The following is a 17,084-nucleotide window of genomic DNA, read 5'->3' as shown; positions in this document are numbered from 1 at the left end:
TTGTTGTTTGCCAAATTTAAGAATCTTTCAGCCATTATTTCTTCAAATATTTTCCAGTCCCATGCCTTCTCCTTTCCTGGGGCTCTGATGGCGTAAGTTTTAGATCTCTGTTAGAGTCCCACATGTCTCTGAAGTCCAATTCTTTTTTTCACCACTGTATTTTCTCACCGTTATTTCAGTTGGATAATATATTTCATCCTTTTTTTTAAACACAGAACACTTCTCAAATTTGCACATCATCCTTGTGCATGGGCTGTGCTAATCTTCCCTGTATCATTCCAATTTTAGTATATATGTTGCTAAAGCAAGCACCATATCATTCTATCTTTAAGTGAACTCATTTAATTGATTCTTTCCCCTATCCTCTCCATCCTGCTTTTAGGCCATTTTTTGAGGTTTTTGTTGTTGTTATTGCGCATTTAGGTATAAAATATTTTAGGTATAAAATTTTTCAAAGTTCTTTATATCTTCTATTTCTTTGCTGAGACATCCTATTTTCTCATTTGTTTCAAGCATATTCATAGTTGGCGATGTTTTGTTCCTCACCCAACAAGTATAGAAGTCTTGGTTCCTCACTTGGTTCCTCTGCCAGCACCCTACTAATGGTGGCATCGATTGAGCTACCTGTTTATAGCATGGCAATCACAGAAGTCTGGACCCTCTGGAGAAGGGCGTGGAGACCCACTCCAGTATTCAGGCCTCGGGAGTCTCGTGGACACAGGACAATAGGCCATAGGGTCGCAAAGAGTTGGGCACAGCTGAGGTGACAGCACACACACGACAGTCCTCACAGCCTTTGCTGACACAACGGGTGGGACCATCATTTTTTTCTGTGGAGTGTGGTTGAAGTGGAGTGGTTATTGTCTAAAAGTTTTCTGTCTTAACCTCTTTAACAGGTGGTGCTGGGAAAACTGGTCAACCACCTGTAAAAGAATGAAACTAGAACACTTTCTAATACCATACACAAAAATAAACTCAAGGTGGATTAAAGATCTAAATGTAAGACCAGAAACTATAAAACTCCTAGAGGAGAACATAGGCAAAACACTCTCCGACATAAATCACAGCAGGATCCTCTATGACCCACATCCCAGAATTTTAGAAACAAAAGCAAAAATAAACAAATGGGACCTAATGAAACTTAAAAGCTTTTCCACAACAAAGGAAACTATAAGCAAGGTGAAAAGACAGCCCTCAGATTGGGAGAAAATAATAGCAAACGAAGCAACAGACAAAGGATTAATCTCAAAAATATACAAGCAACTCCTCCAGCTCAACTCCAGAAAAATAAATGACCCAATCAAAAAATGGGCCAAATAACTAAACAGACATTTCTCCAAGGAAGACATACAGATGGCTAACAAACACATGAAAAGATGCTCAACATCACTCATTATCAGAGAAATGCAAATCAAAACCACAATGAGGCACCATCACACGCCAGTCAGGATGGCTGCTGTCCAAAAGTCTACAAGCAATAAATGCTGGAGAGGGTGGGGAGAAAAGGGAACCCTCTTACACTGTTGGTGGGAATGCAAACTAGTACAGCCGCTTTGGAGAACAGTGTGGAGATTTCTTAAAAAGCTGGAAATAGAACTGCCATATGACCCAGCAATCCCACTTCTGGGCATACACACCGAGGAAACCAGATCTGAAAGAGACACGTGCACCCCAGTGTTCATCGCAGCACTGTTTATAATAGCCAGTACATGGAAGCAACCCAGATGCCCATCAGTAGACGAATGGATGAGGAAGCTGTGGTACATATACACCATGGAATATTACTCAGCCATTAAAAAGAATTCATTTGAATCAGTTCTAATGAGATGGATGAAACTGGAGCCCATTATACAGAGTGAAGTAAGCCAGAAAGATAAAGACCATTACAGTATACTAACACATATATATGGAATTTAGAAAGATGGTAACGATAACCCTATATGCAAAACAGAAAAAGAGACTCAGATGTATAGAACAGACTTGTGGACTCTGTGGGAGAAGGTGAGGGTGGGATGTTTCAAGAGAACAGCATCGAAACATGTATATTATCTAGGGTGAAACAGATCACCAGCCCAGGTTGGATGCATGAGACAAGTGCTCGGGCCTGGTGCACTGGGAAGACCCAGAGGGATGGGGTGGAGAGGGAGGTGGGAGGGGGGACCGGGATGGGGAATACATGTAAATCCATGGCTAATTCATTTCAATGTATGACAAAAACCACTGCAATGTTGTAAAGTAATTAGCCTCCAACTAATAAAAATAAATGGAAAAATAAAAAATAAAAAAATAAAAGTTTTCTGTCTTGCTAGGTATATCTTTCTGGTCCTTTGACCACGGACAGCAGGCTTTGTTGAGTCCTTTCCTTTGTCGGCTTTTACCTCTCTACCTTTCAGAGTCTTCTTGTGTTCATTTTATACACAACTTCCAGGAGTTTTAGTTGTACTTAACAGGAGGACTAGGAAAAAGTATATCTGCTCCATCTTTCCAGAAGCAGGGTGGAAGATTCTTTTTGAATATAGTCAAATCTGATTTACATTCCTACTAGCAATGCACAATGGTTGCATTTTCTCCATGTCCATACCAACACTTGTTTTCTGTTTTATCATAACCATTCTGATAAGTGTGAAGTGATATCCCATTGTGATTTGTGTTTGCATTTCCTCTTGATTACTGATATTAAGCATCTCTCCAAGTGCTTACTAGACATTTATATATCTTCCTTTGATAAATGTCCATTCAAGTCTTTTGCTTATTTTTGAATTGGGTTGTTTGGGGGTTTTGTTATTGAATTTTAGGAGGTCTCCATATACTTTGGATATCAACTTTATATCAAATAGGTGTTTGCAAATATTTTATCCCACTTTTTTACTTTGTTGGTGGTATTCTTTGAGGCATAAAAGTTTTTAACTCTGATGAAATCTAATTTGGCCATTTGTTTTCTTTTTTTGCCTTTGGAGTCATATCCGAGAAATCATTACCAAATCCAGTGTCATGAAAATTTCCCCTATGTTTTCATCTGAGTTCTATAGTTGGGAGCTTCCTAGTGGTCTAGTGTTTAGGATTCTTCTCTTCCACTGCTGTGGTCCGGCTCAGTTTCTGGTCAGAGAACTGAAATCCTGCAAGCCACATGGACAAAAAAATAAAATAAAAAAGTGGTTAACAGTTTTAGTTCTTACACTTAGGTGTTTTATCCATTTTAACTTAATTTTTGCATATGATGTTAGATAAGGGTACAGTTCATTCTTTTGCATGTTGATAGCTAGTTTTCCCGGCATCATTTCACAGCACTATTGAAAAGACTGCTCTTTCCCTATTAAATGGTCTTAGCAACATTGTCAAAAATTACTTATTTAAAAGAGTGAAATCATGAATTCATAAAATATAAAATAAGCAAATACAAAATATTTAATTCATTGATTAATGATAAATCAATAAGATGTTGCAACCAGCTTAAAGGAGAATTCAAAGAATAGAGACATACGTAGAGCGTAAAATGAATCTACAAATAGATATAAATAAATTGACATTTTTGGGGGTGTATTAGTGTCTTATTGCTGCAATCACAAATTTACTGGCTTAAAACAACAAATTCATTACCTTACAATTCTAGAGGTCAGAAATCTAAAATGGGTGTTCAGGTCTGTTTCCTTCTGGAGGGCCTAGGGGAGAATCTGTTTCCTGCCTTTTCCAGCTTCAAGAGATTGCCTTCATTCTTTGGTTCATGACAGCATCACTCCAACCTCAGCTTCCATTGTCACGTCTCCTTCTCTAACACTGACCCTACTGGTAAAAGGATCCTTGTGATTACATTGGACCCTCCTGGATAAGTCAAAGAGACTCCCCTCATCTCAAGATCATTAGCTTATCACATTTGCAAAAACCTTTTGGCTGTGTAAAGTAACATATTCATAGGTTACCAGGATTAGGACATGGACATTTTGCAGGGTGCATTATTCTGCCTACAAAAATGGGGGGTCAAATGTTCCTTCCATCATAAATAATTAATTTGCATAAATAAGATTGAAATCATTTGCATTGGGGACTTCCCCGGCATCCCAGTGGTTAAGACTTTGCCTTCCAATGCAGCTGGTCAGGGAGCTAAGATCTCACACGCCTCACGGCCAAGAAAACAAAACATAAAACAGAAGCAAGATTGTAACAAATTCAATAAAGACTTTTATTAAATGGTCCACATCAAAAAAAAAAAAAAGCAAGAAATCACTTTCATTGCTATTGGTTATTTACAATTTGCGTGTGTGTGTGTATGTTCAGTCGCTCAGTCCTGTCAAACTCTTTGTCACCCTGTGGATTATAGCCTGCCTGGTTCCTCTGAAGAATACTGGAGCAGGTTGCCATTTCCTCCTCCAGGGGATCTTCCCAACCCAGAGATCAAACCCACATCTCCTACACCTTATGCCCTGCAGGTGGATTCTTTACCACTGAGCTACCGGAGAAGCCCCGTTTACAATTTACAAAATTATAAAATAGCACAAAAGTGCAGACCCAGGAGAGGGTAATCCAGAAAGTAGTGTTTAGTTTTCCATTCCACTCCAAAGCATAGTTTTCCATTGAAGATACCTCATTTCAAAGTCTTTCACAGTTTTTACTGATTCTCTAATCTGTTTCATTCCCTTACTGCTGTTTCAGGTTCTTTCCTCACTGATAACCTCTATATGCCTTATTGTGCTTTCCACTCTATTCTCCTTCAAGCTCCCTTTAATTTAGAGTTTATTTCTGATTTTGTATTTTCTTCTGTTTCTCTCCTAATTTCTACCAAGACCGAATAGTTCACTGACCATCTTCCTTTTGTTTACCTCTTTCTTTCCTAAGGTCTTAAATTTCTGCTGTGTGCTCTTTCTTCAAAGCTGCAACTACTTCACTGAGCTATTATTATTGTTACCAATATATGTTGAAAGGTTAGGTTACAATTTTCCCCCACGTTTAGCAATATTTTTCTGGTATATTTTCTTCATAGGCAGAATAATTCTGTTTTTCCTTTTCACTAGTTTTCTTATGCTATTCTTATAAATGTGCTGTAATACCTATTATGTCACTGATATTTAGGTGAGTTCTATTTTCTTGGACCAGCTATTAGTGGGCAATCCTGAGTGTTGGTAGTACTGGGGCTGCCTCCTCTGTGACTGCAAAGGACAGTTCCTTTCACCGACCCCCTGCAGGGCCAGGCCACCAGAGTAGAAGGGCTCCCCAAAGCTCACAAATACATGACTACTAAACAACACACTCCTACACAAGAAATGGGTCAAAGAAGGAGTCAAAAGGAAAATCAGAAAATACTTTGAGATGAATAAAAATGAAGATACAACATACCACAACTATCCTAGGCAACTAAACAGTACTTAGAGGAAAATTTATAGTTACTATCACCTTTATTAACAGAGAAGAAAGATCCTATCAATGACCTAGTGGTCTACCTCAAAACAGTGGAAAAAGGAGAGCAAACTAAACTACAGACGGGTTTCTTCCCAACCTCTAAGCATCTTCAGTTCCTTTATCAGTAACTGCTGTCTCCAAGGGAGTCTGCCTTCCAGGGACCCACTCTTTTCCCAAAGCAGTCACTCCTAGGTTGGCCACATCTAGACCCCCTCCAGGCCCATCTATATCTTGTCTCAACCTCCTCCAACTGGTTTTCAGCTCCTCCTCAGGGTAAGACCTTCTTCTAGGAGGTTCTCGTTAGACTCTTCCCCACTCCCCCTTCTTCTCTGCCAGTCTACCGTGAGAGCTTTTGGCTGTGGTTAAATGTAATTTAGGCTTGGAGCTTTCCTCTGTCTCCTAGATTCACCAAAGGCGGCGTTTCATGTTGTTATTGAGACATGGAGGAAAGTTCAGGGTACTCATTGTTCTACAAGGCTTTTAGGACAATAAGTGTGAAGGTCTGTAACTAAACCGCTGCCAAACTGCTGCCTGAGTCCTTCCCAGGTTTCCAAGGGGTTTTCTCACCAAACGACTCAGTCCTGATCACGGCTCCTATGAGAGGACACAGGGAGTTATCCCACCAATGGTTGGGGGCGCCCTGGGCCAAGCTACCATGGCTCTCAGCAAGGAACAGAGGCTGCTGTCCCCTTGCATGCATGCTTCATTCCACATTTGCACTGGGGTCATTAAGCCAGAGTGCAATCCCGCAGTTCAGTTCCGATGCTAACAATCAAGAGCTAGCATCAGGTTCCACAGGGTAAAGCACAGTAAGTAAACGTGTCGTCGGTCTGTGCTCACGCTGCCCCTCCAGGTTTACAACAGGATAGAGCAGCAAAATTGCATTGTCTGCAAAAGCCTGCAAAGGGCTCATGGTCATCTTTCCTGCTCACACTTCCTCTTGCCACGGGCTGGGTCTGCTCCTCTCTCCTCCCACAGTACCAGCCTCTTATCCTCAAATTCCTGCACACAATCCCAAATGAGTCTCCAGGACAGCCTCTGCTCAACTAAGAACTCACTAAGGTGAACCCTAAGCAAAACACCAAGAACCCTTGGTCTCTGCTCTCAGCAGCAGGGAGAGAAAGCTTTGACCCCCCTCCTCCCTCAGCACAGGGCCCCGGCCACAAGGGTAGGCTGGGGTAAGGTGCTTCCTCCTGCCAGACCAGAGACAAAGAAGGCCATCCTCCCCGGGACTCTGCTGTCTGTTCGTCTGCTGCTCACCCAGCCTGAGTTCTTGGGGGCTTGCTCTGGACTCACTCACCATGCATAAGCTGGTTGGGACTCTGTAGGACAAGGCTCCATATGCCCCCTCTCATGTTTCTTGCCTGCCAAGTCCCCATCTGTGGTATCCTCAGAGTCTGCCCTTCTTTCCCGTGTGACTTTCACACTCTCCTTGGGTGCCCCCACCCAGTCCTATGGCCTTGCATCCTACCCAAATGCTAAAAAACCCCTATTTCCTGCCCAGGTCCCTCATCCATCTGAATGAAGACACAGGAACTCTTAACTATGATTTCCCCTGGGTAGAAGTTCCAGGAGTTTGGGATGGGAGGAATACCGTTTTTCCTTTACTCATTCCCTGCTCTTTGAATATTTCACGATTCTGTGGTTTTCTATCCATGAAGGTTAGTGTTATATACCAACTTGGCTTAGTTGTGAAAGTGAAAAAGTGAAGTCGTGACCGACTGTTTACAACCCCATGGGCTGTAGCCTAGCACACTCCTCCATCCATGGGATTTTCCAGGCAAGAGTACTGGAATTTCCTTCTCCAGAGCATCTTCCCAACCCAGGGATCGAACCCGGGTCTCCCGCACTGTAGGCAGACACTTTACCGTCTAAGCCACCACTGGTGGCTTAGCTATAGTATTCAGTTATTCAGCCCAACACTAACTGAGATATCACTGTGAAAATAGTTTGCAGGTAGGATTTATCACTACACTCTTTAGAGACTGAGGAAAGGAGATTATCCTTAGTAACCTGGATGGGCCTCATCCCATCAGATGAAGGTCTTCAGGGCAAAACTGAGGAAGAAGCTCTGCCTGTGGATGCAGCATCGACTCCCCCTTGATGGTCCCAGCCCGCACTTCCTCACAGCCTGCCCTGCAAATTTTCAACTAGCCTCGGCAGCCCTACACATAAGCCTTGCAATAAATCGACCTCTCTATCTCTTTAATATCTTTCTGATTTTGTTTCTCTGGCAGAACCCTGACTGATACAGTACCTAATACCATTAATTAAACTCAAACTCATTACTCTTGTTGCCTCTGCCCCACCATCAAGCCCGCCCAGGCACGCTGCCATGATCCTATCCTGATGGACGGCGTGGCCTGCCTGGCAGCTCCCCAAGTCAGAAGCACTGGGGTGTGAGCTGACTCCTCCCTCCTGCTCCTCCTGTACACAGCCAGCTGGGTGGAAGGAGAGGGCAGAGGAGTATAAGTCTGTGCCCAGCCCTCCAACCCCACTCCAACCTCTTCTCCCTCTGGCTCTGGCAGTAGTTGCCTCACTGGACTCCCTGCACCCATGACAACCTCAGCTTCCTTATTCACTCACCAGCCAGAGTCCTCTGAGAAACCCTCTTTGGCCTTGGTTCCACACCTGGAATGGGCCTCCCTCTCTCACCTCTGCGCCTTGTCTTCAATTCCCCCACTCCCCAGCTACTCCAGTGAGCCAAGCCTAAGTTGCCAAGCCTTGGACTATCACCTGACTCTTTGCCTGCCTCCCTGAATCCCAAGCAAATTCAGCCCCTGGTGGCAAGGGTTTGGGCTGGCTTCACTCAGCTCCTTTTTCAGAGTCAAGTACCACAGTAAGTGCTGAAAAACATATCTAACCAAGGAGTCAATACATGAACTAATTTACTTGCTCTTTCCTTCTTTCCTTTCCCTTTTGTTGCTCATGATATGGAACCAAAGAAATGCATTTAGTTATCTTAGGGGGTTACTAAAGGGAATTTCATTCTCTTTGTGTATGACTTAACTGCAGATGATTTAGGACAAAGAATATTTCGCTCCTGAAGAAAACTAAATAAATTGCTTTGACTCATTTTGGGGCTTACATTGAGTTTAACTTTCTTGTTTTCCAGTAGGACTTGATACTGAAATATGTTCTGTTCAGTGATTCTTCAGTATGTCCTAGAAGAAAATGTGGTTTGGGGGCCACTTTTTCAGAGCCTTAAGCAGTTAGAAGAACGCCACGTCCCGGCAGCCCCTGCTGTTGTTGCCATCATGACTGCTTTGGATAGAACCCATCCAAAGCATCTTCATTTCCCAAACCAGAGTCTCATCCCTTACCTCAAGCCTTTGTCTCCTTTCCTGCCATGAAACTCTTCTAAGTGTTACCTTGGAGATGAGCCTGGTTCACCAGGACTTGCCCTCAAGGCAGAACCCAGAGCCGGGTGTTCTTGATGAGGAGAACCCACAGGGTCCCGGCCTGTGAAGCTGGCTGGTCCCCAACACCACAGGGCTGAAGACGCAGCATCAGGAAACACAGCCGACAGGAAAACCAGAAGCGCTTGCTAAAACAGCATGCGTGAACCTGCGCCTGACTTTAACGTCCTTCTCTGTTTAAGATCCTTCATTTCCCTTCCGTGACCCCGAATTTCTAGTAATCATGTGATACTGTGTCCTCACTGAAAAGTTATGGACAATGATTGAGCAGACATTTCTGTCAGCAAGTAACTGTAACACATAGTCTTCTAAAGGTAAGTTTAACCTTTACCTTTGCAGATTGAACCCCTTGCAGATTGAACACAGGCCCCCTGCGGTGGAAGGGCAGAGTCCTAACCACTGGACAGCCAGGAGATTCCCTAAAGTTAATTAAATGAAGAGACCAGATGAAACTAAGATGGACAGACTCTTGATTCTAACAACCTGTGTGCCAATGACATCTGGGGGGAGGATCCCATGGCCCTTTGGGGAGGACCCTTTCTGCCATGGAGTGCGTCCCCCAAGACACTTCACAGGAAGCTCAGGCCTCAGCATCGGCCTCACCTCGGAGTTCCAGCCTCCTTTCAGAGGCCCATCTCCCAGCACTTTTCCACCCTCGCATTCTGAATTCCTGCCATTCCATTGCTCAGAGACAAAGTCGCGCTTTTTATAAGCTCAGAACTTATAGTTCTCTCACACAGAGACCAGACTCCTAAAGGCAGTAACAAAAGAAATTCTAAAGCTCCAGGAGCCAAGAGGAGCGAAGAGGGCGGCTGCCCACAGCAAAGCAGTGGAGCCGGCGTGGAGCGGGAGTGAGCCAGCGGCCGGGCGGGCCGGCAGGCCCCGGGGACCCGCTGCCATGGAGACCGCGCTCGGCGTCGCTGCCGCGCGCCCTCACCGAGCAGGTGACCGGGCTCCGCAAGGCCACTCGCTGGATAGAACACAGCTGAACGAGACCGTGGGAAGCGTGCCTCCTCTTCGTGGTTGTGACACTCTCTCTCCTGAGGTCTGCAAGGAGGGATTGCCCCAGCGGGACCGCCTCTCCCCGGGAAGTAATATCAAAAGAGCAGTGGATAAGAAACCTCAGCTCAAAGGCAGCAGCTGCTATGTGAGCTTAAAGGCACTGGTGTTTCCGTTACTGTGAGCTGAATCACAATGATGAGGACAACATTTGAGGGGCCAAAAGGAGAGTGACCCCGCCCCCCTTCCAGTCAGAACGCCAATGGAGAAGTTACCCCTTCTGGCTAAGGAACTCTCCCCCAAACCGCTGCATGTAATATAACACACAATTGATGAATAGCAATATTACACATTTCTTAACATAGCAAGCCACAGCAGGTACGTGTAAGAATTAAAAATTGCAATCTTTAGTCTCTTCCCATCCTGAGGCCACTGGAATTAATCTGCCTTGACATGGCTCTGACCATCTTCTCCCTCTACTGTGAAACTTTCAGTGGCTGCCTGTTGCCTGCAGGAAAAATCCAAATCTTTGGGCGTCTGGCAGACCAAGTTCTTCACAATCTGTCCCTGAGCTTTCCTCACACTACTCAGCAGCTTGAACCTGGACCCCAGCCACCTGCATTGCACATCATCCCTTAAATATCCTGGGTTTCCTTCAACAATTCTTCATCTGGTGCACCACACAGTAAATGTAACACTCTGTCTACCTATAAGCGCCTAGAAGAAACTTCTGCTAAAAGAGACTTGCACAATACTGGAGAAAAAGACAACACTGTGAGGGAAAGGGGGAAATCTACAAGTATTATTTGGTACTGGAAGACATGAAAGGATTAGACATAGTCTTGCCCTTACAAATAGCTGAGAAAAGAAGAGAAACTAAAGGCAAAGGAGAAAAGGAAAGATATACCCATCTGAATGCAGAGTTTCAAAGAATAGCAAGGAGAGAGATAAGAAAGTCTTCCCAGGGATCAATGCAAAGAAATAGAGGACAACAATAGAATGGGAAAAACTAGAGATCTTTGCAAGAAAATTAGAGATATCAAGGAAACATTTCATGCAAAGATGGGTACAATAAAGGACAGAAATGGTATGGACCTAAGAGAAGCAGAAGATATTAAAAAGAGGTGGAAAAAAAAAAAAGAAGAGGTGGCAAGAATACACAGAAGAACTATACAAAAAAGATCTTAATGACCCAGATAACCACAATGGTGTGATCACTCACTTAGAGCCAGACATCCTGGAGTGTGAAGTCAAGTGGGCCTTAGGAAGCATCACTATGAAAAAAGCTAGTGGAGGTGATGGAATTCCAGTTGAGTTATTTCAAATCCTAAAAGATGATGCTGTGAAAATACTACACTCAGTATGCCAGCAAATTTGGAAAACTCAGCAGTAGCCACAGGACTGGAAAAGGTCAGTTTTCATTCCAATCCCAAAGGAAGGCAATGCCAAAGAATGCTCAAACTACCACACAGTTGCACTCATCTCACATGCTAGCAAAGTAATACTCAAAATTCTTCAAGCTAAGCTTCAACAGTATGTGAACTGAGAAATTCCAAATGTTCAAACTGGATTTAGAAAACACAGAGGAATCGGAGATCAACATCCCTTGGATCATAGAAAAAGCAAGAGAATTCCAGAAAAACATCTACTTCTGTTTCACTGACTATGCTAAAATCTTTGACTGTGTGGATCACAGCAAACTGTGGACATTTCTTAAAGAGCTGGGGATACCAGACCACCTGACCTGCCTCCTGAGAAACCTGTATGCCGCTCAAGCAGCAACAGTTAGAACTGGACATGGAACAATGGACTGGTTCCAAGTTGGGGAAGAAGTATGTCAAGGCTGTATATTGTCTCCCTGTTTATTTAACTTATATGCAGAGTACATCATGCAAAATGCCAGGCTGGTTGAAGCACAAGCTGGAATCAAAATTGCCAAGAAAAATATCAGTAACCTCAGATATGCAGATGACACCACCCTTATGCAGAAAGTGAAAAGGAACTAAAGAGCCTCTTGATGAACATGAAAGAGGAGAGTGAAAAAGTGAGCTTAAAACTCAACATTCAGAAAACTAAGATCACGACATCCAATTCCATCACTTTATGGCAAACAGATGGGGAAACAATGGAAACAGTGCTCCAAAATCACTGCAGATGGTGACTGCAGCCATGAAATTAAAAGACACTTGCTCCTTGGAAGCAAAGGTGTGACCAACCTAGACAGCATATTAAAAAGCAGAGATGGTACTTTACCGACAAATGTCCATCTAGTCCAAAGCTATGGCTTTTTCAGTAGTCATGTATGGATGTGAGAGTTGGACCATAAAGAAAGCTGAGCACTGAAGAATTAATGCTTTTGAACTGTGGTATTTGAGAAGACTCTTGAGAGTCCTTTGGACTGCAAGGAGATCCAACCAGTCCATCCTAAAGGAAATCAGTCCTGAATATTCATTGGAAAGACTGATGCTGAAGCTGAAACTCCAATACTTTGGCCACCTAATGCGAAGAACTGACTCATTGGAAAGGACCCTGATGCTGGGAAAGATTGAAGGCAGGAGGAGAAGGGGACAACAGAGGATGAGATGGTTGGCTGCCATCACCGACTCAATGGACATGAGTTTGAGCAAGCTCCAGGAGTTGGTGATGGACAGGGAAGCCTGGTATGCTGCAGTCCATGGACTTGCAAAGAGTTGGACATGACCAAGCAACTTAACTGAGAAGACAAGAAAGGATCAGACATAGTCTTACCCAGGAGAAAGAGGTGCTCTCAGACATTGTTGAGAGAGGGAAAGATGTAAAGGGACTAAAGACGTAAAGCTCTAAAGGGACAGCTGGCAAAACCTACCAAAAGGATAGATGAAAGCACATTTTAATGCACCAGTATCACTTATGGAAATCAATTCTGCAAATACTCCTGCATACATACAAATGACAGACACAAGATTATTAATTGGGGTGTTCATTGTAATGGCAAAAGATTGAAAACTTCCCAAGTGTCCCTCAACAGGGGACTCGTTAAAGTACTATGATATATCAACAAAGGGGACTACCTAGAGCTGTGAAAGGCAATGAGGGAGATCTTTATGGGCCAAAATGAAAGGATCTCCAGGGTATATTGGTAAATATATTGCATGTCACCCTTGTTAAGAAGAGAAAAATCTAAATATGTATCCATACATAATGCATAAGGAAACACTAGTAGAAACAAGAATCTAATTTAAAAAAAAAAAGTTTACCTAGGGGAGTGGGAGATGAGGAAAGAGTGTGAATGGGGATAACTTTTCATGTCATTTTGATTTTTGAACCCTATAAGTTATCTCCTGTTTGAAATTAGACATGATTTTCAAAGGATTATTCCTACACAAACAAAGCATTTTTAAATTCAGGAACCACAAAAACGTATCAAGTTGGGCTCCACTTGCTGGATGATCCATGAAATCTACGGATTTTGCATTTTCTTCCCTTGAGGGAAAGCATTTTGTCCTATTTGTGTCTCTAGGTCCAAGCTCACAGTACACACTCACAAGTATTTATTGGGTAGATGGTGGCTGTTTGTAGAAACTGACAGCCACAGATAATACACGAAATAAGGTACCAGTGCACACGATCAGGACTGTTCACTTTATTTAACAAGAATCACCATAGTGATGAGAGACAAGTGAGAAAGATGGCTCTGTGGTTGCTAACAGCAGCAGCCTGCAGCCAGCAGGCCCTCTGAGCAAAACCTGGGCTGTAGGCAACGAGGGGCTCATCGCTGGCTAGAACCTACGCTTGGGGGGATTTCCTGCAAAGGTTCATTCATTTTAACAGCAAATGCTGAAAATGTTCAAATATATATTATCCCTTAAAATGTATAGCTAGAACATAGGAGATTCAGGTCTCTTGCCATTTTTCCATTGCTGATTAAAACAAAAAAAAAACAGGAAATGAAATCTGGTTTATATATAATTTGTCACACATGTAATATATCCAACTTTGTAAGCACTCCAAGTTTTCATTAACTCTGCTGAAATACATTTACACTGAGAAATCTCTCAGCCCTAGTGTCTCTAGTTTCAAACTTCCAAACTTAGTTGCTTTGCTAAAAATGCAGATCAGACCCAGATGGAAGATCAAGCACCCCCATTTGACCTCCTTCCTAATCAAAATCCTATAAATGACAGAAAAGACTTGTTTAATTAACAGAAGCCTAAAAACAAGAGGGGGGAGAAAAGGAAAGGAAAAAGAAGTACATAATGGTAACCAAGAATCTCCAAACTCTTGAGAAAAATCAACACCATGATAAAATCAAACATAGCATAGAAGAGCTACAACCAATCAACAGAGGACACAAAGACATTATAGGACTTCTCTGGCAAAGACTCCGCCTGCCAATGCACAAGACACAGGCTCGATCCCTGCTCTGGGAAGGATCCACATGCCTTGGAGCATGCCCGTGGACCACAGCTGTTGAGCCTGTGATCTAGAGCCTGGAAACAACAAGAGAAGCCACCACATTAAGAAGTCTGCACTTTGCAGTAAGGAAAAATAGCCCTCACTCTCCACAACTAGAGAAAAGCCCACACTGCAACGAAGACCCAGCACAGTCATAAACAAATAAACTATTTCTTAAAAATAATTACAGAAACTAGAATTTCTATTTCAGAGAGATGAGGGGATATTTTACCCACAAAAATTAATTGCAAATATATACTGATAACTGAAGATTAACTTCAAAAATAAGGCGTTATCAGAATAACACACATCAGGGAAACTAGTGACATGAAGATCAAAAGAAGGAATTCTCCTAAAGCTAAGTTTGAAGAACAAAGAAATAGAAAATACGAGTCATGAAATACGGAAGGTAGACCCAGAAGTTCCAGTGTGTGTGTAACAGGAGTTCCAAAGGAAAGAACATGTAAAATGGAAGTGAAGAAATACTCAAAGAAATAATGGGATGGTGGGTTACAATTCCAGAGCTGAAGAAAGATATTAGTCTTCAGACTAATAGGGTTCACTGAGTGCTAAGCAGAGTGAATGAAAAATAAAATTGAATTTCAAAAATCTAGACATATTGTGGTAAAGTTTTGGAACACCAAGGGTGAAAGGAAAATCCTACTAGCTTCAAAAGAGAGAAAATAGGTTATCCCAATACAATGAAAAATAGCTTGACATCAGTTCAGTTCAGTTCAGTTGCTCAGTCATGTCCAACTCTTTGTGACCCCATGGACTGCAGCATACCAGGCCTCCCTGTCCATCACCAACTCCCAGAGTCTACCCAAACTCACGTCCATTGAGTCGGTGATGGCAGCCAACCATCTCATCCTCTGTCATCCCCTTCTCCTCTTGTCTTCAATCTTTCCCAGCATCAGGGTCTTTTCAAATGAGTCAGCTCTCTGTATCAGGTGGCCAAAGTATTGGAGTTTCAGCTTCAACATCAGTCCTTCCAATGAACACCCAGGATTGATTTCCTTTAGGATGGACTGGTTGGATCTCCTTGCAGTCCAAGGGACTCTCAAGAGTCTTCTCCAACACCACAGCTCAAAAGCATCAGTTCTTCAGTGCTCAGCTTTCTTTATAGTCCAACTCTCACATCCGCACATGACTACTGGGAAAAACCATAACCTTGACTAAACTGACCTTTGTTGGCAAACTAATGTCTCTACTTTTTAACAAGCTGTCTAGGTTGGTCATAACTTTCCTTCCAAGAAGTAAGCTTCTTCTTATTTCATGGCTACAGTCACCATCTGCAGTGATTTTGGAGCCCAAGAAAATAAAGTCTGCCACTGTTTCCATTGTTTATCCATCTATTGGCCATGAAGTGATGGGACCAGATGCCATGATCTTAGTTTTCTGAATGTTGAGCTTTAAGCCAACTTTTTCACTCTCCTCTTTCACTTTCATCAAGAGGCTCTTTAGTTCTTCTTCACTTTCTGCCATAAGGGTGGTGTCATCACATATCTGAGGTTATTGATATTTCTTCCAGCAATCTTGATTCCAGCTTGTGCTTCATCCAGTCCAGCTTTTCTCATGATGTACTCTGCATATAAGTTAAATAAGCAGGGTAACAATATACAGCCTTGATGTACTCCTTTTCCTATTTGGAACCAGTCTATTGTTCCATGTCCAGTTCTAACTGTTGGTTCCTGACCTGGATACAGATTTCTCAAGAGGCAGGTCAGGTGGTCTGGTATTCCCATCTCTTTCAGAATTTTCCACAGTTTATTGTGATCCACACCGTCAAAGGCTTTGGTATAGTCAAAGGCTTTGGCATAGTCAATAAAGCAGAAATAGATGTTTTACTGGAACTCTCTTGATTTTTTGATGATCCAGTGGATGTTGGCAATTTGATCTCTGGTTCCTCTGCCTTTTCTAAATCCAGCTTGAACATCTGGATGTCCCTTGAACATCATGGTTCATGTATTGTTGAAGCCTGGCTTGGAGAATTTTGAGCATTACTTTGCTAGCATGTGAGATGAGTGCAACTGTGCGGTAGTTTGAGCACTCTTTGGCATTGCCTTTCTTAGTTATTGGAATGAAAATTGACCTTTTCCAGTCCTGTGGCAACTGCTGAGTTTTCCAAATTTGCTGGCATATTGAGTGCAGCACTTTCACATTGAGTGCAGTTTGACATCAGACACCTCCATTACCCTGAGTGCTAGAAGATAGTAGGGCAATTTAGCTAATAATCTGAAGGAAAAAAACATTTTTAACCTAGAATCTAATACCCAGCCAAACTAGCATTCAAGTGGGGATGCTAAATAAAGACATCTTCATGCATGTGTCAGTTCATACCATGTAAAATTTGTCCCAAAGAATCAAAGAAAGTGGAAGATCTAGAACCCAATAAATAATGGAGGAAGAGATAAAGTAAAAACTTAGAGTTGTTGCACTAGCTTTAACAAAAGTTAAATTTCAATATGGAATTAAAATATCAGTGAACTCACTGTGGTAAGGAACTGGTTGTGGGGTTAATGGAAGCAGCTAGGAGAGAAAGAAGTGAAATTATTCTCAAACTGTATATACTGTCTGACTGCAAGAACAGATCTTTTTTAACAAAACAACCTATTATAACTGCCATATTCTATAAAAATAGCTCAAATATGTATTTTTAATAAATTGTTCAGATTCAGTAAATAGTTGGACTAATAAACCAGTTTTGCTTTTTTTAAGCTAATGAATGTGTTTATAAAGTTTGTCATTGAATTAACTCAAGGCCAGAAGCAAGGTGAGGAGTACAATGAAGATACTGATTTAAATTGTCACATATATTTTTCAGTAAATCAGATCATACTA

The 17,084-nt window shown here is 42.4% G+C and overlaps 1 non-coding gene across 1 annotated transcript; it reads right to left on the bottom strand.

Annotated features, from left to right (window-relative positions):
* Window positions 1-205: 205 nt before the first annotated feature.
* On the bottom strand, window positions 206-308 carry LOC139034523 (U6 spliceosomal RNA). The gene has a single exon (XR_011487069.1). It is a non-coding gene; the product is annotated as a U6 spliceosomal RNA (small nuclear RNA).
* Window positions 309-17,084: the final 16,776 nt, after the last annotated feature.

The sequence above is a fragment of the Odocoileus virginianus genome, chromosome 3, assembly GCF_023699985.2.
Source record: "Odocoileus virginianus isolate 20LAN1187 ecotype Illinois chromosome 3, Ovbor_1.2, whole genome shotgun sequence".
NCBI lineage: Eukaryota > Metazoa > Chordata > Mammalia > Artiodactyla > Cervidae > Odocoileus > Odocoileus virginianus.
Note: the sequence above shows the minus strand (reverse complement) of the source record. Positions and strands in the feature narration are given on the sequence as shown.